This window comes from Triturus cristatus, chromosome 1_1, assembly GCF_964204655.1.
Source record: "Triturus cristatus chromosome 1_1, aTriCri1.1, whole genome shotgun sequence".
NCBI classification, from domain to species: Eukaryota; Metazoa; Chordata; class Amphibia; order Caudata; family Salamandridae; genus Triturus; species Triturus cristatus.
The window spans coordinates 879,484,834-879,511,034 of record NC_140579.1 but is presented as its reverse complement, the minus strand read 5'-3'; positions in this window follow the sequence as shown (position 1 = coordinate 879,511,034).

Sequence of the window (26,201 nt, the reverse complement as noted above, 5' to 3'; positions counted from 1 at the left end):
GTAGGGGGTCGTGCTGGGGTGTGGTGTTCCAGGGTTTAGGGCAGTGCAGTGGTCTTCGGGCAGTGTATGGGGTCTTGCTGGGGGTGGTATTTCAGGGTTTAGGGCAGTGCAGTGGTGTTCGGACACTGTAGGGGGTCATGCTGGGGCTGGTGTTTCAGGGTTTAGGGCAGTGCAGTGGTGTTTGGGCAGTGTAGGGGGTCGTGCTGGGGGGTGGTGTTTCAGGGTTTAGGGCAGTGCAGTGCAGTGGTCTTCGGGCAGTGTAGGGTATAGTGCTGGGGGTGGAGTTTTAGGGTTTAGAGCAGTGCAGTGGTGCTCAGGCAATGTAGGGGGTCATGCTGGTGGTGGTGTTTCAAGGTTTACGGCAGTGCAGTGGTGTTTGGGCAGTGTAGGGAGTCATGCAAGGGTTGGTGTTTCAAGGTTTAGGGCAGTGCAGTGGTGTTCGGTCAGTGTAGGGGGTCGTGCAGGGGGTCTTGTTTCAGGGTTTAGGGCAGTGGTGTTCTGGCAGTTTAGGTTGTCTTGCTGGGGGTGGTGTTTCAGGGTTCAGGGCAGTGCAGTGGTGTTCGGGCAGTGTAGGGGGTCTTGCTGGGGGTTGTGTTTCAGGGTTCAGGGCAGAGCAGTGGTGTTCGGGCAGTGTAGGGGGTTCTGCTGGGGCTTGTGTTTCAGGATTTAGGGCAGTGCAGTGGTGTTCGTGCAGTGTAGGGGGTTGTGCTGGGGCTGGTGTTTCAGGATTTAGGGCAGTGCAGTGGTGTTCGGGCAGCGTAGGGGGTCGTGCTGGGGCTGGTGTTTCAGGGTTTAGGGCAGTGCAGTGGTGTTCGGGCAGCGTAGGGGGTCGTGCTGGGGGTGGTGTTTCAGGGTTTAGGGCAGTGCAGTGGTGTTCGGACAGTGTAGGGAGTCATGCAAGGGGTGGTGTTTCAAGGTTTAGGGCAGTGCAGTCGTGTTCGGGAAGTGTAGGGGGTCGTGCAGGGGGTGGTGTTTCAGGGTTTAGGGCAGTGGTGTTATGGCAGTTTAGGGCTTCTTGCTGGGGGTGGTGTTTCAGGGTTCAGGGCAGTGCAGTGGTGTTCGGGCAGTGTAGGGGGTCTTGCTGGGGGTGGTGTTTCAGGGTTCAGGGCAGTGCATTGGTGTTCGGGCAGTGTAGGGGGTTCTGCTGGGGCTGGTGCTTCAGGATTTAGGGCAGTGCAGTGGTGTTCGGGCAGTGTAGGGGGTTGTGCTGGGGGTTGTGTTTCAGGATTTCGGGCAGTGCAGTGGTGTGTGGGCAGCGTTGGGGGTCGTGCTGGGGCTGGTGTTTCAGGGTTTAGGGCAGTGCAGTGGTGTTCGGGCAGGGTAGGGGGTCGTGCTGGGGGGTGGTGTTTTAGGGTTTAAGGCAGTGCAGTGGTGTACGGACAGAGTAGGGGGTCTTGCTGGGGGTGGTGTTTCAGGGTTTAGGGCAGTGCAATGGTGTTCGGGCAGTATAGGGGGTCGTGCTGGGGCTGGTGTTTCAGGGTTTGGAGAAGTGCAGTGGTGTTCAGGCAGTGTAGAGGGTCGTGCTGGGGGAGGTGTTTCAGGGACTGGGGCAGAGCAGTGGTGTTTGGGCAGTGTAGGGGGTCGTACTGGGGGTGGTGTTTTAGGGTTTACTGCAGTGCAGTGGTTTTCGGGCAGCGCAGAGGGTCTTGCTGGGGCTGGAGTTTCAGAGTTTAGGGCAGTGCAGTGGTGTTCGGGGAGCGTGGGGTTCGTGCTAGGGCTGGTGTTTCAGGGTTTAGGGCAGTGCAGTGGTGTTCGGGCAGCATAGGGGGTCCTGCTGGGGGTGGTGTTTCAGGGTTTAGGGCAGTGCAGTAGTGTTCGGGCAGCGTAGGGGGTCGTGCCTGGGTGTTGTTTTAGGGTTTAGTGCAGTGCAGTGGTGTTCGGGCAGCGCCGAGGGTCTTGCTGGGGCTGGAGTTTCAGAGTTTAGGGCAGTGCAGTGGTGTTCGGGGAGCGTGGGGGTCGTGCTAGGGCTGGTGTTTCAGGGTTTAGGGCAGTGCAGTGGTGTTCGGGCAGCATAGGGGGTCCTGCTGGGGGGTGGTGTTTCAGGGTTTAGGGCAGTGCAGTGGTGTTCGAGCAGTGTAGGGGGTCATGCAGGTGGTGGTGTTTCAGGGTTTAGGGCAGTGCAGTGGTGTTCGGGCAATGTAGGGGGTCGTGCAGGGGGTTAGTTTCAGGGTTTAGTGCAGTGGTGTTTGGGCAGTGTAGGGTGTCTTGCTTGGGGTGGTGTTTCAGGGTTTAGGGCAGTGCAGTAGTGTTCGGACACTGTAGGGGGTCGTGCTGGGGCTGGTGTTTCAGGGTTTAGGGCAGTGCAGTGGTGTTTGGGCAGTGTAGGGGGTCATGCTGGGGGGTGGTGTTTCAGGGTTTAGGGCAGTGCAGTGGTCTTCGGGTAGTGTAGGGTATAGTGCTGGGGGTGGTGTTTTAGGGTTTAGAGCAGTGCAGTGGTGCTCAGGCAATGTAGGGGGTCGTGCTGGGGTGGTGTTTTATGGTTTAGGGCAGTGCAGTGGTGTTCGGGCAGTGTAGGGAGTCATGCAAGGGGTGGTGTTTCAAGGTTTAGGGCAGTGCAGTGGTGTTCGGGCAGTGTAGGGGGTCGTGCAGGGGGTGGTGTTTCAGGGTTTAGGGCAGTGGTGTTCTGTCAGTTTTGGGTGCCTTGCTGGGGGTGGTGTTTCAGGGTTCAGGGCAGTGCAGTGGTGTTCGGGCAGTGTAGGGGTCTTGCTGGGGGTGGTGTTTCAGGGTTCAGGGCAGTGCAGTGTTGTTCGGGCTGTGTAGGGGGTTCTGCTGGGGCTGGTGTTTCAGGATTTAGGGCAGTGCAGTGGGGTTTGGGCAGTGTAGGGGGTTGTGCTGGGGCTGGTGTTTCAGGATTTAGGGCAGTGCAGTGGTGTTCGGGCAGCGTAGGGGGTCGGCTTGGGGCTGGTGTTTCAGGGTATAGGGCAGTGCAGTGGTGTTTGGGCAGGGTAGGGGGTCGTGCTGGAGGGTGGTGTTTCAGGGTTTAGGGCAGTGCAGTGGTGTTCGGACAGTGTAGGGGTCGTGCAGGGGTGGTGTTTCAGGATTTAGGGCAGTGCAGTGGTGTTCAGGCAGTGTAGGGGGTCGTGCTGGGGGTGGTGTTTTAGGGTTTAGGGCAGTGCAGTGGTGCTCGGGCAGCGTAGGGGGTCGTGCAGGAGGTGGTGTTTCAGGGTTTAGGGCAGTGGTGTTCTGGCAGTTTAGGTTGTCTTGCTGGGGGTGGTGTTTCAGGGTTCAGGGCAGTGCAGTGGTGTTCGGGCAATGTAGGGGGTCGTGCAGGGGGTGGTGTTTCAGGGTTTAGTGCAGTGGTGTTTGGGCAGTGTAGGGCGTCTTGCTTGGGGTGGTGTTTCAGGGTTTAGGGCAGTGCAGTGGTTTTCGGGCAGTGTAGGGGTTCTTGCTGGGGTGGTATTTCAGGGTTTAGGGCAGTGCAGTGGTGTTTGGGCAGTGTAGGGGGTCATGCTGGGGACTGGTGTTTCAGGGTTTAGGGCAGTGCAGTGGTCTTCGGGCAGTGTAGGGTATAGTGCTGGGGGTGGTGTTTTAGGGTTTAGAGCAGTGCAGTGGTGCTCAGGCAATGTAGGGGGTCGTGCTGGGGGTGGTGTTTCATGGTTTAGGGCAGTGCAGTGGTGTTCGGGCAGTGTAGGGAGTCATGCAAGGGGTGGTGTTTCAAGGTTTAGGGCAGTGCAGTGGTGTTCGGGCATTGTAGGGGGTCGTGCTGGGGCTGGTGTTTCAGGGTTTAGGGCAGTGCAGTGGTGTTCGGGCAGTGTAGGGTGTCTTGCTGGGGGTGGTGTTTCAGGGTTTAGGGCAGTGGTGTTCGGTCAGTGTAGGGGGTCTTGCTGGGCGTGGTGTTTCAGGGTTTAGGGCAGTGCAGTGGTGTTCGGGGAGTGTAGGGGGTTGTACTGGGGGAGGTGTTTCAGGGGCTGGGGCAGAGCAGTGGTGTTTGGGCAGTGTAGGGGGTCGTTCTGGGGGTGGTGTTTTAGGGTTTACGGCAGTGCAGTGGTGTTCGGGCAGCGCAGAGGGTCTTGCTGGGGCTGGAGTTTCAGGGTTTAAGGCAGTGCAGTGGTGTTCGTGAAGCGTGGGGGTCATGCAAGGGGTGGTGTTTCAAGGTTTAGGGCAGTGCAGTGGTGTTCGGGCAGTGTAGGGGGTCGTGCAGGGGGTGGTGTTTCAGGGTTTAGGGCAGTGGTGTTCTGTCAGTTTTGGGTGCCTTGCTGGGGGTAGTGTTTCAGGGTTCAGGGCAGTGCAGTGCAGTGGTGTTCGGGCAATGTAGGGGTTCTTGCTGGTGGTGGTGTTTCAGGGTTCAGGGCAGTGCAGTGGTGTTCGGGAAGTGTAGTGGGTTCTGCTGGGGCTGGTGTGTCAGGATTTAGGGCAGGGCAGTGGTGTTCGGGCAGGGTAGGGGGTTGTGCTGGGGCTGGTGTTTCAAGATTTAGGGCAGTGCAGTGGTGTTTGGGCAGCGTAGGGGGTCGTGCTGGGGCTGGTGTTTCAGGGTTTAGGGCAGTGCAGTGGTGTTCGGGCAGCGTAGGGGTTCGTGCTGGGGGGTGGTTTTCAGTGTTTAGGGCAGTGCAGTGGTGTTCGGACAGTGTAGGGGGTCGTGCTGGGGTGGTGTTTTAGGATTTAGGGCAGTGCAGTGGTGTTCGGGCAGTGTAGGGGGTCGTGCTGGGGGTGGTGTTTTGGGGTTTAGGGCAGTGCAGTGGTGTTCGGGCAGTGTAGGGGGTCATGCTGGGGCTGGTGATTCAGGGTTTAGGGCAGTGCAGTGGTGTTCGAGAAGCGTGGGGGGTCGTGCTCGGGCTGGTGTTTCAGGGTTTAGGGCAGTGTGTTGGTGTTCTGGCAGTGTAGGGGGTCGTGGTGGGGCTGGTATTTCAGGGTTTAGGGCAGTGCAGTGGTGTTTGGGCAGTGTAGGGGGTCGTGCTGGGGCTGGTGTTTCAGGGTTTAGGGCAGTGCAGTGGTGTTTTTGACAGTGTAGGGGGTCTTGCTGGGGCTGGTGTTTCAGGGTTTAGGGTAATGGTGTTCGGGCAGTGTAGGGGGTCGTGCTGGGGCTGGTATTTCAGGGTTTAGGGCAGTGCAGTGGTGTTCGGGCAGTGTAGGGGGTCGTGCTGGGGCTGGTGTTTCAGGGTTTAGGGCAGTGCAGTGGTGTTTTTGACAGTGTAGGGGGTCATGCTGGGGCTCGTGTTTCAGGGTTTAGGGAGGTGCAATGTTGTTCGGGCAGTGTAGGGGGTCGTGCTGGGGCTGGTGTTTCAGGGTTTAGGGCAGTGCAGTGGTGTTCAGGCAGTGTAGAGGGTCGTGCTGGGGCTAGTGTTTTAGGGGTTTGGGCAGTACAGTGGTGTTCGAGCAGTGTAGGGGGTCGTGTTGTAGCTGGTGTTTTAGGGTTTTCTGCAGAGCAGTGGTGTTCGAGCAGTGTAGGGGGTCGTGCTGGGGGTGGTGTTTCAGGGTTTAGGGCAGTGCAGTGGTGTTCGAGCAGTGTAGGGGGTCATGCAGGTGGTGGTGTTTCAGGGTTTAGGGCAGTGCAGTGGTGTTCGGGCAATGTAGGGGGTCGTGCAGGGGGTGGTGTTTCAGGGTTTAGTGCAGTGGTGTTTGGGCAGTGTAGGGCGTCTAGCTTGGGGTGGTGTTTCAGGGTCTAGGGCAGTGCAGTGGTGTTCGGGCAGTGTAGGGGGTCTTGCTGGTTGTGGTATTTCAGGGTTTAGGGCAGTGCAGTGGTGTTCGGGCACTGTAGGGGGTCGTGCTGAGGCTGGTGTTTCAGGGTTTAGGGCAGTGCAGTGGTGTTTGGGCAGTGTAGGGGGTCGTGCTGGGGGGTGGTGTTTCAGGGTTTAGGGCAGTATAGTGGTGTTCGGGCAGTGTAGGGTGTAGTGCTGGGGGTGGTGTTTTAGGGTTAGAGCAGTGCAGTGGTGTGCAGGCAATGTAGGGGGTCGTGCTGGGGTGGTGTTTCATGGTTTAGGGCAGTGCAGTGGTGTTCCGGCAGTGTAGGGAGTCATGCAAGGGGTGGTGTTTCAAGGTTTAGGGCAGTGCAGTGGTGTTCGGGCAGTGTAGGGGGTCGTGCAGGGGTGGTGTTTCAGGGTTTAGGGCAGTGGTGTTCTGGCAGTTTAGGGTGTCTTGCTGGGGGTGGTGTTTCAGGGTTCAGGGCAGTGCAGTGGTGTTCGGGCAGTGTAGGGGGTCTTGCTGGGGGTGGTGTTTCAGGGGTCAGGGCAGTGCAGTGGTGTTTAGGCAGTGTAGCGGGTTCTGCTGGGGCTGGTGTTTCAGGATTTAGGGCAGTGCAGTGGTGTTCGGGCAGTGTAGGGGGTTGTGCTGGTGCTGGTATTTCAGGATTTAGGGCAGTGCAGTGGTGTTCGGGCAGCGTAGGGGGTCATGCTGGGGCTGGTGTTTCAGGGTTTAGGGCAGTGCAGTGGTGTTTGGGCAGTGTAGGGGGTCTTGCTTGGGCTGGTGTTTCAGGGTTTAGGGCAGTGCAGTGATGTTCCGGAAGCGTGGGGGTCGTGCTCGGGCTGGTGTTTCAGGGTTTAGGGCAGTGCAGTGGTGTTCGGGCAGTGTAGGGGGTCGTGGTGGGGGTGGTGTTTTAGGGTTTAGGGCAGTGCAGTGGTGTTCGAGCAGTGTAGGGGGTCATGCTGGGGGTGGTGCTTCAGGGTTTAGGGCAGTGCAGTGGTGTTTGGGCAGTGTAGGGGGTCATACAGGTGGTGGTGTTTCAGGGTTTAGGGCAGTGCAGTGGTGTTCGGGCAATGTAGGGGGTTGTGCAGGGGGTGGTGTTTCAGGGTTTAGTGCAGTGGTGTTTGGGCAGTGTAGGGCGTCTTGCTTGGGATGGTGTTTCAGGGTTTAGGGCAGTGCAGTGGTGCTCGGGCAGTGTAAGGGGTCTTGCTGGGGGTGGTGTTTCAGGGTTCAGGGCAGTGCAGTGGAGTTCAGGCAGTGTAGGGGGTCGTGCTGGGGGTGGTGTTTCATGGTTTAGGGCAGTGCAGTGGTGTTCGGGCAGTGAAGGGGGTCGTGCAGGGGGTGGTGTTTCATGGTTTAGGGCAGTGGTGTTCTGGCAGTTTAGGGTGTCTTGCTGGGGGTGGTGTTTCGGGGTCCATGGCAGTGCAGTGGAGTTCGGGCAGTGTAGGGGGTCTTGCTGGGGTTGGTGTTTCAGGGTTCAGGGTAGAGCAGTGGTGTTCGGGCAGTGTAGGGGGTTGTACTTGGGCTGGTGTTTCAGGATTTAGGGCAGTGCAGTGGTGTTCGGGCAACGTAGGGGGTCGTGCTGGGGCTGGTGTTTCAGGGTTTAGGGCAGTGCAGAGGTGTTCGGGCAGCATAGGGGGTCGTGCTGGGGGGGGTGTTTCCTGGTTTAGAGCAGGGCAGTGTTGTTCGGGCAGTGTAGGGGGTCGTGCTGGGGTGGTGTTTTAGGATTTAGGGCAGTGCAGGGGTGATCGGTCAGTGTAGGCGGTCATGCTGGGGGTGGTGTTTTAGGGTTTAGGGCAGTTCAGTGGTGTTCGGGCAGCCTAGCGGGTCATGCTGGGGGGTGGTGTTTCAGGGTTCAGGGCCGTGCAGTGGTGTTCGGGCAGTGTAGGGGGTCTTGCTGGGGGTTGTGTTTCAGGGTTCAGGGCAGTGCAGTGGTGTTCGGGCAGTGTAGGGGGTTGTGCTGGGGGTGGTGTTTCAGGATTTAGGGCAGTGCAGTGGTGTTCGGGCAGCGTAGGGGGTCGTGCTGGGGCTGGTGTTTCAGGGTTTAGGGCAGTGCAGTGGTGTTCGGGCAGCATAGGGGGTCGTGCTGGGGGGTGGTGTTTCAGGGTTTAGGGCAGTGCAGTGGTGTTCGGACAGTGTAGGGGGTCATGCTGGGGTGGTTTTTAGGATTTAGGGCAGTGCAGTGGTGTTTGGGCAGTGTAGGGGGTCATGCTGGGGGTGGTGTTTTAGGGTTTAGGGCAGTGCAGTGGTGTTCGGGCAGTGTAGGGGGTCGTGCAGGGGGTGGTGTTTCAGGGTTTAGGGCAGTGGTGTTCTGGCAGTTTAGGTTGTCTTGCTGGGGGTGGTGTTTCAGGGTTCACGGCAGTGCAGTGGTGTTCGGGCAATGTAGGGGGTCATGCAGGGGGTGGTGTTTCAAGGTTTAGGGCAGTGGTGTTCGGTCAGTGTAGGGGGTCTTGCTGGGGGTGGTGTTTCAGGGTTTAGGGCAGTGCAGTGGTGTTCGGGGAGTGTAGGGGGTTGTACTGGGGGAGGTGTTTCAGGGGCTGGGGCAGAGCAGTGGTGTTTGGGCAGTGTAGGGGGTCGTTCTGGGGGTGGTGTTTTAGGGTTTACGGCATTGCAGTGGTGTTCGGGCAGCGCAGAGGGTCTTGCTGGGGCTGGAGTTTCAGGGTTTAGGGCAGTGCAGTGGTGTTCGTGAAGCGTGGGGGTCGTGCAAGGGGTGGTGTTTCAAGGTTTAGGGCAGTGCAGTGGTGTTCAGGCAGTGTAGGGGGTCGTGCAGGGGGTGGTGTTTCAGGGTTTAGGGCAGTGGTGTTCTGTCAGTTTTGGGTGCCTTGCTGGGGGTGGTGTTTCAGGGTTCAGGGCAGTGCAGTGGTGTTCGGGCAGTGTAGGGGGGTTGTGCTGGGGCTGGTGTTTCAGGATTTAGGGCAGTGCAGTGGTGTTCGGGCAGCGTAGGGGGTCGTGCTGGGGCTGGTGTTTCAGGGTATAGGGCAGTGCAGTGGTGTTTGGGCAGTGTAGGGGGTCGTGCAGGGGGTGGTGTTTCAGGGTTTAGGGCAGTGGTGTTCTGTCAGTTTTGGGTGCCTTGCTGGGGGTGGTGTTTCAGGGTTCAGGGCAGCGCAGTGGTGTTCGGGCAGTGTAGGGGTCTTGCTGGGGGTGGTGTTTCAGGGTTCAGGGCAGTGCAGTAGTGTTCGGGCTGTGTAGGGGGTTCTGCTGGGGCTGGTGTTTCAGGATTTAGGGCAGTGCAGTGGTGTTCGGGCAGTGTAGGTGGTTGTGCTGGGGCTGGTGTTTCAGGATTTAGGGCAGTGCAGTGGTGTTCGGGCAGCGTAGGGGGTCGTGCTGGGGCTGGTGTTTCAGGGTATAGGGCAGTGCAGTGGTGTTTGGGCAGGGTAGGGGGTCGTGCTGGAGGTTGGTGTTTCAGGGTTTAGGGCAGTGCAGTGGTGTTCGGACAGTGTAGGGGTCGTGCAGGGGTGGTGTTTTAGGATTTAGGGCAGTGCAGTGGTGTTCAGGCAGTGTAGGGGGTCGTGCTGGGGGTGGTGTTTTAGGGTTTAGGGCAGTGCAGTGGTGCTCGGGCAGCGTAGGGGGTCGTGCAGGAGGTGGTGTTTCAGGGTTTAGGGCAGTGGTGTTCTGGCAGTTTAGGTTGTCTTGCTGGGGGTGATGTTTCAGGGTTCAGGGCAGTGCAGTGGTGTTCGGGCAATGTAGGGGGTCGTGCAGGGTTTGGTGTTTTAGGGTTTAGTGCAGTGGTGTTTGGGCAGTGTAGGGCGTCTTGCTTGGGGTGGTGTTTCAGGGTTTAGGGCAGTGCAGTGGTTTTCGGGCAGTGTAGGGGGTCTTGCTGGGGGTGGTATTTCAGGGTTTAGGGCAGTGCAGTGGTGTTTGGACACTGTAGGGGGTCGTGCTGGGGCTGGTGTTTCAGGGTTTAGGGCAGTGCAGTGGTGTTCGGGCAGTGTAGGGTGTCTTGCTGGGGGTGGTGTTTCAGGGTTTAGGGCAGTGGTGTTGGGTCAGTGTAGGGGGTCTTGCTGGGGGTGGTGTTTCAGGGTTTAGGGCAGTGTAGTGGTGTTCGGGGAGTGTAGGGGGTTGTACTGGGGGAGGTGTTTCAGGGGCTGGGGCAGAGCAGTGGTGTTTGGGCAGTGTAGGGGGTCGTTCTGGGGGTGGGGTTTTAGGGTTTACGGCAGTGCAGTGGTGTTCGGGCAGCGCAGAGGGTCTTGCTGGGGCTGGAGTTTCAAGGTTTAGGGCAGTGCAGTGGTGTTCGTGAAGCGTGGGGGTCGTGCTCGGGCTGGTGTTTCAGGGTTTAGGGCAGTGCGTTGGTGTTCTGGCAGTGTAGGGGGTCGTGGTGGGGCTGGTATTTCAGGGTTTAGGGCAGTGCAGTGGTGTTTGGGCAGTGTAGGGGGTCGTGCTGGGGCTGGTGTTTCAGGGTTTAGGGCAGTGCAGTGGTGTTTTTGACAGTGTAGGGGGTCTTGCTGGGGCTGGTGTTTCAGGGTTTAGGGCAATGGTGTTCGGGCAGTGTAGGGGGTCGTGCTGGGGCTGGTATTTCAGGGTTTAGGGCAGTGCAGTGGTGTTCGGGCAGTGTAGGGGGTCGTGCTGGGGCTGGTGTTTCAGGGTTTAGGGCAGTGCAGTGGTGTTTTTGACAGTGTAGGGGGTCATGCTGGGGCTCGTGTTTCAGGGTTTAGGGAGGTGCAATGTTGTTCGGGCAGTGTAGGGGGTCGTGCTGGGGCTGGTGTTTCAGGGTTTAGGGCAGTGCAGTGGTGTTCAGGCAGTGTAGAGGGTCGTGCTGGGGCTAGTGTTTTAGGGGTTTGGGCAGTACAGTGGTGTTCGAGCAGTGTAGGGGGTCGTGTTGTAGCTGGTGTTTTAGGGTTTTCTGCAGAGCAGTGGTGTTCGAGCAGTGTAGGGGGTCGTGCTGGGGGTGGTGTTTCAGGGTTTAGGGCAGTGCAGTGGTGTTCGAGCAGTGTAGGGGGTCATGCAGGTGGTGGTGTTTCAGGGTTTAGGGCAGTGCAGTGGTGTTCGGGCAATGTAGGGGGTCGTGCAGGGGGTGGTGTTTCAGGGTTTAGTGCAGTGGTGTTTGGGCAGTGTAGGGCGTCTAGCTTGGGGTGGTGTTTCAGGGTCTAGGGCAGTGCAGTGGTGTTCGGGCAGTGTAGGGGGTCTTGCTGGTTGTGGTATTTCAGGGTTTAGGGCAGTGCAGTGGTGTTCGGGCACTGTAGGGGGTCGTGCTGAGGCTGGTGTTTCAGGGTTTAGGGCAGTGCAGTGGTGTTTGGGCAGTGTAGGGGGTCGTGCTGGGGGATGGTGTTTCAGGGTTTAGGGCAGTATAGTGGTGTTCGGGCAGTGTAGGGTGTAGTGCTGGGGGTGGTGTTTTAGGGTTAGAGCAGTGCAGTGGTGTGCAGGCAATGTAGGGGGTCGTGCTGGGGTGGTGTTTCATGGTTTAGGGCAGTGCAGTGGTGTTCCGGCAGTGTAGGGAGTCATGCAAGGGGTGGTGTTTCAAGGTTTACGGCAGTGCAGTGGTGTTCGGGCAGTGTAGGGGGTCGTGCAGGGGTGGTGTTTCAGGGTTTAGGGCAGTGGTGTTCTGGCAGTTTAGGGTGTCTTGCTGGGGGTGGTGTTTCAGGGTTCAGGGCAGTGCAGTGGTGTTCGGGCAGTGTAGGGGGTCTTGCTGGGGGTGGTGTTTCAGGGGTCAGGGCAGTGCAGTGGTGTTCAGGCAGTGTAGCGGGTTCTGCTGGGGCTGGTGTTTCAGGATTTAGGGCAGTGCAGTGGTGTTCGGGCAGTGTAGGGGGTTGTGCTGGTGCTGGTATTTCAGGATTTAGGGCAGTGCAGTGGTGTTCGGGCAGCGTAGGGGGTCATGCTGGGGCTGGTGTTTCAGGGTTTAGGGCAGTGCAGTGGTGTTTGGGCAGTGTAGGGGGTCGTGCTTGGGCTGGTGTTTCAGGGTTTAGGGCAGTGCAGTGATGTTCCGGAAGCGTGGGGGTCGTGCTCGGGCTGGTGTTTCAGGGTTTAGGGCAGTGCAGTGGTGTTCGGGCAGTGTAGGGGGTCGTGGTGGGGGTGGTGTTTTAGGGTTTAGGGCAGTGCAGTGGTGTTCGAGCAGTGTAGGGGGTCATGCTGGGGGTGGTGCTTCAGGGTTTAGGGCAGTGCAGTGGTGTTTGGGCAGTGTAGGGGGTCATACAGGTGGTGGTGTTTCAGGGTTTAGGGCAGTGCAGTGGTGTTCGGGCAATGTAGGGGGTTGTGCAGGGGGTGGTGTTTCAGGGTTTAGTGCAGTGGTGTTTGGGCAGTGTAGGGCGTCTTGCTTGGGATGGTGTTTCAGGGTTTAGGGCAGTGCAGTGGTGCTCGGGCAGTGTAAGGGGTCTTGCTGGGGGTGGTGTTTCAGGGTTCAGGGCAGTGCAGTGGAGTTCAGGCAGTGTAGGGGGTCGTGCTGGGGGTGGTGTTTCATGGTTTAGGGCAGTGCAGTGGTGTTCGGGCAGTGAAGGGGGTCGTGCAGGGGGTGGTGTTTCATGGTTTAGGGCAGTGGTGTTCTGGCAGTTTAGGGTGTCTTGCTGGGGGTGGTGTTTCGGGGTCCATGGCAGTGCAGTGGAGTTCGGGCAGTGTAGGGGGTCTTGCTGGGGTTGGTGTTTCAGGGTTCAGGGTAGAGCAGTGGTGTTCGGGCAGTGTAGGGGGTTGTGCTTGGGCTGGTGTTTCAGGATTTAGGGCAGTGCAGTGGTGTTCGGGCAACGTAGGGGGTCGTGCTGGGGCTGGTGTTTCAGGGTTTAGGGCAGTGCAGAGGTGTTCGGGCAGCATAGGGGGTCGTGCTGGGGGGGGTGTTTCAGGGTTTAGAGCAGGGCAGTGTTGTTCGGGCAGTGTAGGGGGTCGTGCTGGGGTGGTGTTTTAGGATTTAGGGCAGTGCAGGGGTGATCGGTCAGTGTAGGGGGTCATGCTGGGGGTGGTGTTTTAGGGTTTAGGGCAGTTCAGTTGTGTTCGGGCAGCCTAGCGGGTCATGCTGGGGGGTGGTGTTTCAGGGTTCAGGGCCGTGCAGTGGTGTTCGGGCAGTGTAGGGGGTCTTGCTGGGGGTTGTGTTTCAGGGTTCAGGGCAGTGCAGTGGTGTTCGGGCAGTGTAGGGGGTTGTGCTGGGGGTGGTGTTTCAGGATTTAGGGCAGTGCAGTGGTGTTCGGGCAGCGTAGGGGGTCGTGCTGGGGCTGGTGTTTCAGGGTTTAGGGCAGTGCAGTGGTGTTCGGGCAGCATAGGGGGTCGTGCTGGGGGGTGGTGTTTCAGGGTTTAGGGCAGTGCAGTGGTGTTCGGACAGTGTAGGGGGTCATGCTGGGGTGGTTTTTAGGATTTAGGGCAGTGCAGTGGTGTTTGGGCAGTGTAGGGGGTCATGCTGGGGGTGGTGTTTTAGGGTTTAGGGCAGTGCAGTGGTGTTCGGGCAGTGTAGGGGGTCGTGCAGGGGGTGGTGTTTCAGGGTTTAGGGCAGTGGTGTTCTGGCAGTTTAGGTTGTCTTGCTGGGGGTGGTGTTTCAGGGTTCACGGCAGTGCAGTGGTGTTCGGGCAATGTAGGGGGTCATGCAGGGGGTGGTGTTTCAGGGTTTAGTGCAGTGGTGTTTGGGCAGTGTAGGGCGTCTTGCTTGGGGTGGTGTTTCAGGGTTTAGGGCAGTGCAATGGTGTTCGGGCAGTGTAGGGGGTCTTGCTGGGGGTGGTATTTCAGGGTTTAGGGCAGTGCAGTGGTGTTTGGACACTGTAGGGGGTCGTGCTGGGGCTGGTGTTTCAGGGTTTAGGGCAGTGCAGTGGTGTTTGGGCAGTGTAGGGGGTCGTGCTGGGGGGTGGTGTTTCAGGGTTTAGGGCAGTGCAGTGGTCTTCGGGCAGTGTAGGGTATAGTGCTGGGGTGGTGTTTTAGGGTTTAGAGCAGTGCAGTGGTGCTCAGGCAATGTAGGAGGTCGTGCTCGGGGTGGTGTTTCATGGTTTAGGGCAGTGTGTGGTGTTCGGGCAGTGTAGGGAGTCCTGCAATGGGTGGTGTTTCAAGGTTTAGGGCAGTGCAATCGTGTTCGGGCAGTGTAGGGGGTCGTGCAGGGGGTGTTGTTTCAGGGTTTAGGGCAGTGGTGTTCTGGCAGTTTACATTGTCTTGCTGGGGGTGGTGTTACAGGGTTCAGGGCAGTGCAGTGGTGTTCGGGCAATGTAGGGGGTCTTGCTGGTGGTGGTGTTTCAGGGTTCAGGGCAGTGCAGTGGTGTTCGGGCAGTGTAGTGGGTTCTGCTGGGGCTGGTGTTTCAGGATTTAGGGCAGTGCAGTGGTGTTCGGGCAGGGTAGGGGGTTGTGCTGGGGCTGGTGTTTCAGGATTTAGGGCAGTGCAGTGGTGTTTGGGCAGCGTAGGGGGTCGTGCTGGGGCTGGTGTTTCAGGGTTTAGGGCAGTGCAGTGGTGTTCGGGCAGCGTAGGGGTTCGTGTTGGGGGGTGGTTTTCAGGGTTTAGGGCAGTGCAGTGGTGTTCGGACAGTGTAGGGGGTCGTGCTGGGGTGGTGTTTTAGGATTTAGGGCAGTGCAGTGGTGTTCGGGCAGTGTAGGGGGTCGTGCTGGGGGTGGTGTTTTAGGGTTTAGGGCAGTGCAGTGGTTTTCAGGCAGTGTAGGGGGTCATGCTGGGGCTGGTGTTTCAGGGTTTAGGGCAGTGCAGTGCAGTGGTGTTCGAGAAGCATGGGGGGTCGTGCTCGGGCTGGTGTTTCAGGGTTTAGGGCAGTGCGTTGGTGTTCTGGCAGTGTAGGGGGTCTTGCTGGGGGTGGTGTTTCAGGGTTTAGGGCAATGGTGTTCGGGCAGTGTAGGGGGTCGTGCTGGGGCTGGTATTTCAGGGTTTAGGGCAGTGCAGTGGTGTTCGGGCAGTGTAGGGGGTCGTGCTGGGGCCGGTGTTTCAGGGTTTAGGGCAGTGCAGTGGTGTTTTTGACAGTGTAGGGGGTCATGCTGGGGCTGGTGTTTCAGGGTTTAGGGCAGTGCAATGGTGTTCGGGCAGTGTAGGGGTCGTGCTGGGGCTGGTGTTTCAGGGTTTAGGGCAGTGCAGTGGTGTTCAGGCAGTGTAGAGGGTCGTGCTGGGGCTAGTGTTTTAGGGGTTTGGGCAGTACAGTGGTGTTCGAGCAGTGTAGGGGGTCGTGTTGCAGCTGGTGTTTTAGGGTTTTCTGCAGAGCAGTGGTGTTCGGGCAGTGTAAGGGGTCGTGCTGGAGTTGGTGTTTCAGGGTTTAGGGCAGTGCACTGGTGTTCGGGCAGTGTAGGGTGTCTTGCTGTGGGTGGTGTTTCAGGGTTTAGGGCAGTGGTGTTCGGTCAGTGTAGGGGGTCTTGCTGGGGGTGGTGTTTCAGGGTTTAGGGCAGTGCAGTGGTGTTTGGGCAGTGTAGGGGGTCTTGCAGGGGGTGGTGTTTCAGGGTTTGAAGCAGTGCAGTGGTGTTCGGGGAGTGTAGGGGTTGTGCTGGGGGAGGTGTTTCAGGGGCTGGGGCAGAGCAGTGGTGTTTGGGCAGTGTAGGGGGTCATACTGGGGGTGGTGTTTTAGGGTTTACTGCAGTGCAGTGGTTTTCGGGCAGCGCAGAGGGTCTTGCTGGGGCTGGAGTTTCAGAGTTTAGGGCAGTGCAGTGGTGTTCAGGCAGTGTAGAGGGTCGTGCTGGGGCTAGTGTTTTAGGGGTTTGGCCAGTACAGTGGTGTTCGGGCAGCATAGGGGGTCCTGCTGGGGGGTGGTGTTTCAGGGTTTAGGGCAGTGCAGTAGTGTTCGGGCAGCGTAGGGGGTCGTGCCTGGGTGGTGTTTTAGGGTTTAGTGCAGTGGTTTTCAAGCAGTGTAAGGGGTCGTGCTGGGGGTGGTGTTTGAGGGTTTAGGGCAGTGCAGTGGTGTTCGAGCAGTGTAGGGGTCATGCAGGTGGTGGTGTTTCAGGGTTTAGGGCAGTGCAGTGGTGTTCGGGCAATGTAGGGGGTCCTGCAGGGGGTGGTGTTTCAGGGTTTAGTGCAGTGGTGTTTGGGCAGTGTAGGCCGTCTTGCTTGGGCTGGTGTTTCAGGGTTTAGGGCAGTGCAGTGGTGTTCGGGCAGTGTAGGGTGTCTTGCTGGGGGTGGTGTTTCAAGGTTTAGGGCAGTGGTGTTCGGTCAGTGTAGGGGGTCTTGCTGGGGGTGGTGTTTCAGGGTTTAGGGCAGTGCAGTGGTGTTCGGGGAGTGTAGGGGGTTGTACTGGGGGAGGTGTTTCAGGGGCTGGGGCAGAGCAGTGGTGTTTGGGCAGTGTAGGGGGTCGTTCTGGGGGTGGTGTTTTAGGGTTTACGGCATTGCAGTGGTGTTCGGGCAGCGCAGAGGGTCTTGCTGGGGCTGGAGTTTCAGGGTTTAGGGCAGTGCAGTGGTGTTCGTGAAGCGTGGGGGTCGTGCAAGGGGTGGTGTTTCAAGGTTTAGGGCAGTGCAGTGGTGTTCAGGCAGTGTAGGGGGTCGTGCAGGGGGTGGTGTTTCAGGGTTTAGGGCAGTGGTGTTCTGTCAGTTTTGGGTGCCTTGCTGGGGGTGGTGTTTCAGGGTTCAGGGCAGTGCAGTGGTGTTCGGGCAGTGTAGGGGGGTTGTGCTGGGGCTGGTGTTTCAGGATTTAGGGCAGTGCAGTGGTGTTCGGGCAGCGTAGGGGGTCGTGCTGGGGCTGGTGTTTCAGGGTATAGGGCAGTGCAGTGGTGTTTGGGCAGTGTAGGGGGTCGTGCAGGGGGTGGTGTTTCAGGGTTTAGGGCAGTGGTGTTCTGTCAGTTTTGGGTGCCTTGCTGGGGGTGGTGTTTCAGGGTTCAGGGCAGCGCAGTGGTGTTCGGGCAGTGTAGGGGTCTTGCTGGGGGTGGTGTTTCAGGGTTCAGGGCAGTGCAGTAGTGTTCGGGCTGTGTAGGGGGTTCTGCTGGGGCTGGTGTTTCAGGATTTAGGGCAGTGCAGTGGTGTTCGGGCAGTGTAGGTGGTTGTGCTGGGGCTGGTGTTTCAGGATTTAGGGCAGTGCAGTGGTGTTCGGGCAGCGTAGGGGGTCGTGCTGGGGCTGGTGTTTCAGGGTATAGGGCAGTGCAGTGGTGTTTGGGCAGGGTAGGGGGTCGTGCTGGAGGTTGGTGTTTCAGGGTTTAGGGCAGTGCAGTGGTGTTCGGACAGTGTAGGGGTCGTGCAGGGGTGGTGTTTTAGGATTTAGGGCAGTGCAGTGGTGTTCAGGCAGTGTAGGGGGTCGTGCTGGGGGTGGTGTTTTAGGGTTTAGGGCAGTGCAGTGGTGCTCGGGCAGCGTAGGGGGTCGTGCAGGAGGTGGTGTTTCAGGGTTTAGGGCAGTGGTGTTCTGGCAGTTTAGGTTGTCTTGCTGGGGGTGGTGTTTCAGGGTTCAGGGCAGTGCAGTGGTGTTCGGGCAATGTAGGGGGTCGTGCAGGGTTTGGTGTTTTAGGGTTTAGTGCAGTGGTGTTTGGGCAGTGTAGGGCGTCTTGCTTGGGGTGGTGTTTCAGGGTTTAGGGCAGTGCAGTGGTTTTCGGGCAGTGTAGGGGGTCTTGCTGGGGGTGGTATTTCAGGGTTTAGGGCAGTGCAGTGGTGTTTGGACACTGTAGGGGGTCGTGCTGGGGCTGGTGTTTCAGGGTTTAGGGCAGTGCAGTGGTGTTCGGGCAGTGTAGGGTGTCTTGCTGGGGGTGGTGTTTCAGGGTTTAGGGCAGTGGTGTTGGGTCAGTGTAGGGGGTCTTGCTGGGGGTGGTGTTTCAGGGTTTAGGGCAGTGTAGTGGTGTTCGGGGAGTGTAGGGGGTTGTACTGGGGGAGGTGTTTCAGGGGCTGGGGCAGAGCAGTGGTGTTTGGGCAGTGTAGGGGGTCGTTCTGGGGGTGGGGTTTTAGGGTTTACGGCAGTGCAGTGGTGTTCGGGCAGCGCAGAGGGTCTTGCTGGGGCTGGAGTTTCAAGGTTTAGGGCAGTGCAGTGGTGTTCGTGAAGCGTGGGGGTCGTGCAAGGGGTGGTGTTTCAAGGTTTAGGGCAGTGCAGTGGTGTTCAGGCAGTGTAGGGGGTTCTGCTGGGGCTGGTGTTTCAGGATTTAGGGCAGTGCAGTGGTGTTCGGGCAGTGTAGGGGGTTGTGCTGGGGCTGGTGTTTAAGGATTTAGGGCAGTGCAGTGGTGTTCGGGCAGCGTAGGGGGTCGTGCTGGGGCTTGTGTTTCAGGGTATAGGGCAGTGCAGTGGTGTTTGGGCAGGGTAGGGGGTCGTGCTGGAGGGTGGTGTTTCAGGGTTTAGGGCAGTGCAGTGGTGTTCGGACAGTGTAGGGGTCGTGCAGGGGTGGTGTTTTAGGATTTAGGGCAGTGCAGTGGTGTTCAGGCAGTGTAGGGGGTTGTGCTGGGGGTGGTGTTTTAGGGTTTAGGGCAGTGCAGTGGTGCTCGGACAGCGTAGGGGGTCGTGCAGGAGGTGGTGTTTCAGGGTTTAGGGCAGTGCAGTGGTGTTCGGGCAATGTAGGGGGTCGTGCAGGGGGTGGTGTTTCAGGGTTTAGTGCAGTGGTGTTTGGGCAGTGTAGGGCGTCTTGCTTGGGGTGGTGTTTCAGGGTTTAGGGCAGTGCAGTGGTTTTCGGGCAGTGTAGGGGGTCTTGCTGGGGGTGGTATTTCAGGGTTTAGGGCAGTGCAGTGGTGTTCGGACACTGTAGGGGGTCGTGCTGGGGCTGGTGTTTCAGGGTTTAGGGCAGTGCAGTGGTGTTCGGGCAGTGTGGGGTGTCTTGCTGGGGGTGGTGTTTCAGGGTTTAGGGCAGTGGTGTTCGGTCAGTGTAGGGGGTCTTGCTGGGGGTGGTGTTTCAGGGTTTAGGGCAGTGCAGTGGTGTTCGGGGAGTGTAGGGGGTTGTACTGGGGTGGTGTTTCAGGGTTTAGGGCAGTGCAGTGGTGTTCGAGAAGCGTGGGGGGTCGTGCTCGGGCTGGTGTTTCAGGGTTTAGGGCAGTGCATTGGTGTTCTGGCAGTGTAGGGGGTCTTGCTGGGGGTGGTGTTTCAGGGTTTAGGGCAATGGTGTTCGGGCAGTGTAGGGGGTCGTGCTGGGGCTGGTATTTCAGGGTTTAGGGCAGTGCAGTGGTGTTCGGGCAGTGTAGGGGGTAGTGCTGGGGCTGGTGTTTCAGGGTTTCGGGCAGTGCAGTGGTGTTTTTGACAGTGTAGGGGGTCATGCTGGGGCTGGTGTTTCAGGGTTTAGGGCAGTGCAATGGTGTTCGGGCAGTATAGGGGGTCGTGCTGGGGCTGGTGTTTCAGGGTTTAGGGCAGTGCAGTGGTGTTCAGGCAGTGTAGAGGGTCGTGCTGGGGCTAGTGTTTTAGGGGTTTGGGCAGTACAGTGGTGTTCGAGCAGTGTAGGGGGTCGTGTTGCAGCTGGTGTTTTAGGGTTTTCTGCAGAGCAGTGGTGTTCGGGCAGTGTAAGGGGTCGTGCTGGAGTTGGTGTTTCAGGGTTTAGGGCAGTGCAGTGGTGTTCGGGCAGTGTAGGGTGTCTTGCTGTGGGTGGTGTTTCAGGGTTTAGGGCAGTGGTGTTCGGTCAGTGTAGGGGGTCTTGCTGGGGGTGGTGTTTCAGGGTTTAGGGAAGTGCAGTGGTGTTTGGGCAGTGTAGGGGGTCTTGCTGGGGGTGGTGTTTCAGGGTTTGGGGCAGTGCAGTGGTGTTCGGGGAGTGTAGGGGTTATGCTGGGGGAGGTGTTTCAGGGGCTGGGGCAGAGCAGTGGTGTTTGGGCAGTGTAGGGGGTCGTACTGGGGGTGGTGTTTTAGGGTTTACTGCAGTGCAGTGGTTTTCGGGCAGCGCAGAGGGTCTTGCTGGGGCTGGAGTTTCAGAGTTTAGGGCAGTGCAGTGGTGTTCGGGGAGCGTGGGGGTCGTGCTAGGGCTGGTGTTTCAGGGTTTAGGGCAGTGCAGTGGTGTTCGGGCAGCATAGGGGGTCCTGCTGGGGGGTGGTGTTTCAGGGTTTAGGGCAGTGCAGTAGTGTTCGGGCAGCGTAGGGGGTCGTGCCTGGGTGTTGTTTTAGGGTTTAGTGCAGTGCAGTGGTGTTCGGGCAGCGCAGAGGGTCTTGCTGGGGCTGGAGTTTCAGAGTTTAGGGCAGTGCAGTGGTGTTCGGGGAGCGTGGGGGTCGTGCTAGGGCTGGTGTTTCAGGGTTTAGGGCAGTGCAGTGGTGTTCGGGCAGCATAGGGGGTCCTGCTGGGGGGTGGTGTTTCAGGGTTTAGGGCAGTGCAGTGGTGTTCGAGCAGTGTAGGGGGTCATGCAGGTGGTGGTGTTTCAGGGTTTAGGGCAGTGCAGTGGTGTTCGGGCAATGTAGGGGGTCGTGCAGGGGGTTAGTTTCAGGGTTTAGTGCAGTGGTGTTTGGGTAGTGTAGGGTGTCTTGCTTGGGGTGGTGTTTCAGGGTTTAGGGCAGTGCAGTGGTGTTCGGGCAGTGTAGGGGGTCTTGCTGGGGGTGGTATTTCAGGGTTTAGGGCAGTGCAGTAGTGTTCGGACACTGTAGGGGGTCATGCTGGGGCTGGTGTTTCAGGGTTTAGGGCAGTGCAGTGGTGTTTGGGCAGTGTAGGGGGTCATGCTGGGGGGTGGTGTTTCAGGGTTTAGGGCAGTGCAGTGGTCTTCGGGCAGTGAAGGGTATAGTGCTGGGGGTGGTGTTTTAGGGTTTAGAGCAGTGCAGTGGTGCTCAGGCAATGTAGGGAGTCGTGCTGGGGGTGGTGTTTCATGGTTTAGGGCAGTGCAGTGGTGTTCGGGCAGTGTAGGGAGTCATGCAAGGGGTGGTGTTTCAAGGTTTAGGGCAGTGCAGTGGTGTTCGGGCAGTGTAGGGGGTCGTGCAGGGGGTGGTGTTTCAGGGTTTAGGGCAGTGGTGTTCTGTCAGTTTTGGGTGCCTTGCTGGGGGTGGTGTTTCAGGGTTCAGGGCAGTGCAGTGGTGTTCGGGCAGTGTAGGGGTCTTGCTGGGGGTGGTGTTTCAGGGTTTAGGGCAATGGTGTTCGGGCAGTGTAGGGGGTCATGCTGGGGCTGGTATTTCAGGGTTTAGGGCAGTGCAGTGGTGTTCGGGCAGTTTAGGGGGTCGTGCTGGGGCTGGTGTTTCAGGGTTTAGGGCAGTGCATTGGTGTTTTTGACAGTGTAGGGGGTCATGCTGGGGCTGGTGTTTCAGGGTTTAGGGCAGTGCAATGGTGTTCGGGAAGTGTAGGGGGTCGTGCTGGGGCTGGTGTTTCAGGGTTTAGGGCAGTGCAGTGGTGTTCAGGCAGTGTAGAGGGTCGTGCTGGGGCTAGTGTTTTAGGGGTTTGGGCAGTACAGTGGTGTTCGAGCAGTGTAGGGGGTCGTGTTGCAGCTGGTGTTTTAGGGTTTTCTGCAGAGCAGTGGTGTTCGGGCAGTGTAAGGGGTCGTGCTGGAGTTGGTGTTTCAGGGTTTAGGGCAGTGCAGTGGTGTTCGGGCAGTGTAGGGTGTCTTGCTGTGGGTGGTGTTTCAGGGTTTAGGGCAGTGGTGTTCGGTCAGTGTAGGGGGTCTTGCTGGGGGTGGTGTTTCAGGGTTTAGGGAAGTGCAGTGGTGTTTGGGCAGTGTAGGGGGTCTTGCTGGGGGTGGTGTTTCAGGGTTTGGGGCAGTGCAGTGGTGTTCGGGGAGTGTAGGGGTTGTGCTGGGGGAGGTGTTTCAGGGGCTGGGGCAGAGCAGTGGTGTTTGGGCAGTGTAGGGGGTCGTACTGGGGGTGGTGTTTTAGGGTTTACTGCAGTGCAGTGGTTTTCGGGCAGCGCAGAGGGTCTTGCTGGGGCTGGAGTTTCAGAGTTTAGGGCAGTGCAGTGGTGTTCGGGGAGCGTGGGGGTCGTGCTAGGGCTGGTGTTTCAGGGTTTAGGGCAGTGCAGTGGTGTTCGGGCAGCATAGGGGGTCCTGCTGGGGGGTGGTGTTTCAGGGTTTAGGGCAGTGCAGTAGTGTTCGGGCAGCGTAGGGGGTCGTGCCTGGGTGTTGTTTTAGGGTTTAGTGCAGTGCAGTGGTGTTCGGGCAGCGCAGAGGGTCTTGCTGGGGCTGGAGTTTCAGAGTTTAGGGCAGTGCAGTGGTGTTCGGGGAGCGTGGGGGTCGTGCTAGGGCTGGTGTTTCAGGGTTTAGGGCAGTGCAGTGGTGTTCGGGCAGCATAGGGGGTCCTGCTGGGGGGTGGTGTTTCAGGGTTTAGGGCAGTGCAGTGGTGTTCGAGCAGTGTAGGGGGTCATGCAGGTGGTGGTGTTTCAGGGTTTAGGGCAGTGCAGTGGTGTTCGGGCAATGTAGGGGGTCGTGCAGGGGGTTAGTTTCAGGGTTTAGTGCAGTGGTGTTTGGGCAGTGTAGGGTGTCTTGCTTGGGGTGGTGTTTCAGGGTTTAGGGCAGTGCAGTGGTGTTCGGGCAGTGTAGGGGGTCTTGCTGGGGGTGGTATTTCAGGGTTTAGGGCAGTGCAGTAGTGTTCGGACACTGTAGGGGGTCATGCTGGGGCTGGTGTTTCAGGGTTTAGGGCAGTGCAGTGGTGTTTGGGCAGTGTAGGGGGTCATGCTGGGGGGTGGTGTTTCAGGGTTTAGGGCAGTGCAGTGGTCTTCGGGCAGTGTAGGGTATAGTGCTGGGGGTGGTGTTTTAGGGTTTAGAGCAGTGCAGTGGTGCTCAGGCAATGTAGGGGGTCGTGCTGGGGGTGGTGTTTCATGGTTTAGGGCAGTGCAGTGGTGTTCGGGCAGTGTAGGGAGTCATGCAAGGGGTGGTGTTTCAAGGTTTAGGGCAGTGCAGTGGTGTTCGGGCAGTGTAGGGGGTCGTGCAGGGGGTGGTGTTTCAGGGTTTAGGGCAGTGGTGTTCTGTCAGTTTTGGGTGCCTTGCTGGGGGTGGTGTTTCAGGGTTCAGGGCAGTGCAGTGGTGTTCGGGCAGTGTAGGGGTCTTGCTGGGGGTGGTGTTTCAGGGTTCAGGGCAGTGCAGTGTGATTCCGGCTGTGTAGGGGGTTCTGCTGGGGCTGGTGTTTCAGGATTTAGGGCAGTGCAGTGGTGTTCGGGCAGTGTAGGGGGTTGTGCTGGGGCTGGTGTTTCAGGATTTAGGGCAGTGCAGTGGTGTTCGGGCAGCGTAGGGGGTCGGCTTGGGGCTGGTGTTTCAGGGTATAGGGCAGTGCAGTGGTGTTTGGGCAGGGTGGGGGTCGTGCTGGAGGGTGGTGTTTCAGGGTTTAGGGCAGTGCAGTGGTGTTCGGACAGTGTAGGGGTCGTGCAGGGGTGGTGTTTTAGGATTTAGGGCAGTGCAGTGGTGTTCAGGCAGTGTAGGGGGTCGTGCTGGGGGTGGTGTTTTAGGGTTTAGGGTAGTGCAGTGGTGCTCGGGCAGCGTAGGGGGTCGTGCAGGAGGTGGTGTTTCAGGGTTTAGGGCAGTGGTGTTCTGCCAGTTTAGGTTGTCTTGCTGGGGGTGGTGTTTTAGGGTTTACTGCAGTGCAGTGGTTTTCGGGCAGCGCAGAGGGTCTTGCTGGGGCTGGAGTTTCAGAGTTTAGGGCAGTGCAGTGGTGTTCGGGGAGCGTGGGGGTCGTGCTAGGGCTGGTGTTTCAGGGTTTAGGGCAGTGCAGTGGTGTTCGGGCAGCATAGGGGGTCCTGCTGGGGGGTGGTGTTTCAGGGTTTAGGGCAGTGCAGTTGTGTTCGGGCAGCGTAGGGGGTCGTGCCTGGGTGTTGTTTTAGGGTTTAGTGCAGTGCAGTGGTGTTCGGGCAGCGCAGAGGGTCTTGCTGGGGCTGGAGTTTCAGAGTTTAGGGCAGTGCAGTGGTGTTCGGGGAGCGTGGGGGTCGTGCTAGGGCTGGTGTTTCAGGGTTTAGGGCAGTGCAGTGGTGTTTGGGCAGCATAGGGGGTCCTGCTGGGGGGTGGTGTTTCAGGGTTTAGGGCAGTGCAGTGGTGTTCGAGCAGTGTAGGGGGTCATGCAGGTGGTGGTGTTTCAGGGTTTAGGGCAGTGCAGTGGTGTTCGGGCAATGTAGGGGGTCGTGCAGGGGGTTAGTTTCAGGGTTTAGTGCAGTGGTGTTTGGGCAGTGTAGGGTGTCTTGCTTGGGGTGGTGTTTCAGGGTTTAGGGCAGTGCAGTGGTGTTCGGGCAGTGTAGGGGGTCTTGCTGGGGGTGGTATTTCAGGGTTTAGGGCAGTGCAGTAGTGTTCGGACACTGTAGGGGGTCATGCTGGGGCTGGTGTTTCAGGGTTTAGGGCAGTGCAGTGGTGTTTGGGCAGTGTAGGGGGTCATGCTGGGGGGTGGTGTTTCAGGGTTTAGGGCAGTGCAGTGGTCTTCGGGCAGTGTAGGGTATAGTGCTGGGGGTGGTGTTTTAGGGTTTAGAGCAGTGCAGTGGTGCTCAGGCAATGTAGGGGGTCGTGCTGGGGGTGGTGTTTCATGGTTTAGGGCAGTGCAGTGGTGTTCGGGCAGTGTAGGGAGTCATGCAAGGGGTGGTGTTTCAAGGTTTAGGGCAGTGCAGTGGTGTTCGGGCAGTGTAGGGGGTCGTGCAGGGGGTGGTGTTTCAGGGTTTAGGGCAGTGGTGTTCTGTCAGTTTTGGGAGCCTTGCTGGGGGTGGTGTTTCAGGGTTCAGGGCAGTGCAGTGGTGTTCGGGCAGTGTAGGGGTCTTGCTGGGAGTGGTGTTTCAGGGTTCAGGGCAGTGCAGTGTTGTTCGGGCTGTGTAGGGGGTTCTGCTGGGGCTGGTGTTTCAGGATTTAGGGCAGTGCAGTGGTGTTCGGGCAGTGTAGGGGGTTGTGCTGGGGCTGGTGTTTCAGGATTTAGGGCAGTGCAGTGGTGTTCGGGCAGCGTAGGGGGTCGGCTTGGGGCTGGTGTTTCAGGGTTTAGGGCAGTGCAGTGGTGTTTGGGCAGTGTAGGGGGTCATGCTGGGGGGTGGTGTTTCAGGGTTTAGGGCAGTGCAGTGGTCTTCGAGCAGTGTAGGGTATAGTGCTGGGGGTGGTGTTTTAGGGTTTAGAGCAGTGCAGTGGTGCTCAGGCAATGTAGGGGGTCGTGCTGGGGGTGGTGTTTCATGGTTTAGGGCAGTGCAGTGGTGTTCGGGCAGTGTAGGGAGTCATGCAAGGGGTGGTGTTTCAAGGTTTAGGGCAGTGCAGTGGTGTTCGGGCAGTGTAGGGGGTCGTGCAGGGGGTGGTGTTTCAGGGTTTAGGGCAGTGGTGTTCTGTCAGTTTTGGGTGCCTTGCTGGGGGTGGTGTTTCAGGGTTCAGGGCAGTGCAGTGGTGTTCGGGCAGTGTAGGGGTCTTGCTGGGGGTGGTGTTTCAGGGTTCAGGGCAGTGCAGTGGTGTTCGGGCAGTGTAGGGGGTTTTGCTGGGGGTGGTGTTTCAGGGTTCAGGGCAGTGCAGTGGTGTTCGGGCAGTGTAGGGGGTTGTGCTGGGGCTGGTGTTTCAGGATTTAGGGCAGTGCAGTGGTGTTCGGGCAGCGTAGGGGGTCGGCTTGGGGCTGGTGTTTCAGGGTATAGGGCAGTGCAGTGGTGCTGGGCAGGGTGGGGGTCGTGCTGGAGGGTGGTGTTTCAGGGTTTAGGGCAGTGCAGTGGTGTTCGGACAGTGTAGGGGTCATGCAGGGGTGGTGTTTTAGGATTTAGGGCAGTGCAGTGGTGTTCAGGCAGTGTAGGGGGTCGTGCTGGGGGTGGTGTTTTAGGGTTTAGGGCAGTGCAGTGGTGCTCGGGCAGCGTAGGGGGTCGTGCAGGAGGTGGTGTTTCAGGGTTTAGGGCAGTGGTGTTCTGCCAGTTTAGGTTGTCTTGCTGGGGGTGGTGTTTCAGGGTTCAGGGCAGTGCAGTGGTGTTCGGGCAATGTAGGGGGTCGTGCAGGGGGTGGTGTTTCAGGGTTTAGTGCAGTGGTGTTTGGGCAGTGTAGGGCGTCTTGCTTGGGGTGGTGTTTCAGGGTTTAGGGCAGTGCAGTGGTTTTCGGGCAGTGTAGGGGGTCTTGCTGGGGTGGTATTTCAGGGTTTAGGGCAGTGCAGTGGTGTTTGGGCAGTGTAGGGGGTCATGCTGGGGGGTGGTGTTTCAGGGTTTAGGGCAGTGCAGTGGTCTTCGGGCAGTGTAGGGTATAGTGCTGGGGGTGGTGTTTTAGGGTTTAGAGCAGTGCAGTGGTGCTCAGGCAATGTAGGGGGTCGTGCTGGGGGTGGTGTTTCATGGTTTAGGGCAGTGCAGTGGTGTTCGGGCAGTGTAGGGAGTCATGCAAGGGTTGGTGTTTCAAGGTTTAGGGCAGTGCAGTGGTGTTCGGGCAGTGTAGGGGGTCGTGCTGGGGCTGGTGTTTCAGGGTTTAGGGCAGTGCAGTGGTGTTCGGGCAGTGTAGGGTGTCTTGCTGGGGGTGGTGTTTCAGGGTTTAGGGCAGTGGTGTTCGGTCAGTGTAGGGGGTCTTGCTGGGGGTGGTGTTTCAGGGTTTAGGGCAGTGCAGTGGTGTTCGGGGAGTGTAGGGGGTTGTACTGGGGGAGGTGTTTCAGGGGCTGGGGCAGAGCAGTGGTGTTTGGGCAGTGTAGGGGGTCGTTCTGGGGGTGGTGTTTTAGGGTTTACGGCAGTGCAGTGGTGTTCGGGCAGCGCAGAGAGTCTTGCTGGGGCTGGAGTTTCAGGGTTTAGGGCAGTGCAGTGGTGTTCGTAAAGCGTGGGGGTCATGCAAGGGGTGGTGTTTCAAGGTTTAGGGCAGTGCAGTGGTGTTCGGGCAGTGTAGGGGGTCGTGCAGGGGGTGGTGTTTCAGGGTTTAGGGCAGTGGTGTTCTGTCAGTTTTGGGTGCCTTGCTGGGGGTAGTGTTTCAGGGTTCAGGGCAGTGCAGTGGTGTTCGGGCAATGTAGGGGGTCTTGCTGGTGGTGGTGTTTCAGGGTTCAG